The sequence below is a fragment of the Pinus tabuliformis genome, chromosome 2_2, assembly GCF_031772625.1.
Source record: "Pinus tabuliformis cultivar Carrire ecotype Pingquan chromosome 2_2, CPIR1, whole genome shotgun sequence".
Taxonomy (NCBI): Eukaryota; Viridiplantae; Streptophyta; class Pinopsida; order Pinales; family Pinaceae; genus Pinus; species Pinus tabuliformis.
The window spans coordinates 802,534,333-802,536,832 of NC_142300.1; the positions used below are offsets into that span (position 1 = coordinate 802,534,333).

At 52.6% G+C, this 2,500-nt stretch overlaps 1 non-coding gene across 1 annotated transcript in view; it reads right to left on the reverse strand.

The window, feature by feature from the left end:
* LOC149195290 (25S ribosomal RNA) overlaps positions 1-1,070 on the reverse strand; it is a 3,352-nt gene extending 2,282 nt beyond the window's left edge. Inside the window, exon 1 of the ribosomal RNA XR_016255222.1 lies at positions 1-1,070. This exon is cut by the window's left edge and continues 2,282 nt beyond it. This is a non-coding gene — a ribosomal RNA (25S ribosomal RNA).
* Between the last annotated feature and the right edge of the window lie 1,430 nt (positions 1,071-2,500).

A 2,500-nucleotide genomic window follows, 5' to 3' on the forward strand; every position in this document is an offset into this window, starting at 1 on the left:
CTTGGAGCTCTCGATTCCATGGCGCGGCTCAATGGAGCAGCCGCACCCTCTTTCCTATTTAAAGTTTGAGAATAGGTCGAGGGCGTTACGCCCCTGATGCCTCTAATCATTTTCTTTACCCGATAAAACTCACGCGTGAGCTCCAGATATCCTGAGGGATACCCAAGTCAGATGAACGATTTGCACGTTAGTATCGCTACGAGCCTCCACCAGAGTTTCCTCTGGCTTCACCCTGCTCAGGGATAGTTCACCATCTTTCGGGTCCCAACAGGTGTGCTCGCACTCGAACCCTTCACATAAGCTCAAGGTCGATCGACGATGCACCCCCCCAGAGAGGGGATCTCGCCCGTCAGCTTCCTTGCGCCTCGCATGTTTTCAAACCCGCCGACTCGCACACATGTTAGACTCCTTGGTCCGTGTTTCAAGACGGGTCGAATGGAAAGCCCGCCAACCAACACCATGAGCGCGCAGGTGCACACGGCCCGCCACGAGGGCACACGCTTCATTCCTCGACCACCGCAGTGGCAAACCGACAGGCAGTAATCCGCCCGCGCTTGTGACGATGCAGCAGCCCGTGTTGGTTTGCACCTCAAGTCGAGTGGCGGACCAGCCTAAGCCGTTCCACATCCGACCGAGACGCATCGACAGCCTCCATCCGCTTCCCTCCCGGCAATTTCAAGCACTCTTTAACTCTCTTTTCAAATTTCTTTTCATCTTTCCCTCGCGGTACTTGTTCGCTATTGGTCTCTCGCCCGTATTTAGCCTTGGATGGAATTTACCACCCAAGTTGCATTCCCAAACAACCCGACTTGCCCATAATGCCTCGTGATGCCGCAGGGTCCCGGGCCGACAGGGCTGTCACCCTCTCAGGAACTCTCACTGCTTTTCATCCTTCCGGAACACCAATCCACAACAATCCCACCTTTTCTCTGTAAAGCTAGGGGCCAAAAGAAGGGAAGAAAACAACATGAAAGAAAGAGAGATATCAAACGCATCCATCGGCTCACAGGGGGAGGCTCAAACAGGGAACAAGCTTCCCCACCCCAGTACGTTCGCAAAAAGGGGGGGAACTGCAGGGGACGACGATCGAGAAGGACTAGGGTGGCCACCCTCGGAACTCGCACTGCTTTTCGTCCTTCCTGAACACCAATCCACAACAATCCCACCTTTTCTCCGTAAAGCTAAGGGGCCAAAAGCAAGAAGGGAAGAAAACAACAGGAAAGCAAGAGATATCAAACGTGGCTACCGGCTCACAAGGGGAGGCTCAAACAGAGAACAAGCTTCCCAAACCCCGTGCCTTTGGAAAAACGGGGGAACTGCAGGGGACGGCGATCGAGAAGGACTAGGGTGGCCACCCTGGGAACTCGTACTACTTTTCGTCCTTCCCAAACACCAATCCACAACAATCCCACCTCTCCTCCGTAAGGCTAGGGGCAAAATGAAGAAGGGAAGAAAAAAACACCAAAGAAGCAAAGATCCCAAGAAAAGAGAGAAGCTCAACAGCACGCCGAGCAAGATGTCCGCTAACCAAAAAGAAATCAAACAAGGCACCCAATCAAAAAAGTGTCCCACCTCTTCACACCCTCCCACATGCATTCATCACAACACCCTTTCTAGATTTACAACATAGCAAACAACCAAGCAAATAAATCACAACCCAAAATTGACCAATAGAAAAGACGAGGGCCACGATGAGACCAGTGTCTGGAGCACGTCACTGAGAGGCAAACAGCCCCCCAACCCAACGATACAAGGCTTCAAACGACAAATAGAATGCTGCCCATAACACAAACCCACCCCGCTATTGCACCCCTCCGTGTACAAAACACCCAACAACCTTTCCAGCGAGAGATTCAACGGGGGTCAAAGAATCAAACTCCAAAGAGGAGTTGTCACGGGCCGATACTCAACGCTGGAGAAAGTCACGAGCCACAAATACATCGACGGTGCAAGGCCACTAGAGAGAGGGATGTTCGCAAAGCGCACACCACGAAATGAAGAAATGACGCGAGTCCCACAAAAAACCCACAATCCAAAGGGAGGAACAAAGACACAACCCGCTACTTCTTTTTCCCTCAGAAGGGGAGTGGCTCATGAGAGGACGAGGAATTCCCTCGACGGCAAAGGCACGAGATAAGATTGCCACCCTCATGCCCATCGGCAGGAAAAATTGCGATCTTGATGGAGCTCAGACCGAGGGATGGGTTTTTCATTACCTGGACACCCAACCCTTCTGCGAGGGCATGTCGAGGAACGGTGAGGAGGGACTAGGGTGGCCAGCCCAACGGGTTGAACCGCTCTTCATCCATCCCGTACTTTACAGCACCTTGACAATCTTGCCTCACGGAAGGTTTGAGCTTGCAGGCGCGCGCGCAACCACTCCCTCGACCCAACCACCAACGAAAAAGCTCACCCAAGCAACACATCAACCGCTACCACCTTTTCGAGAGAACCAACTATAGAAGCCCGCACCCTTGGTCCATGCTTTCCAACAAACAAA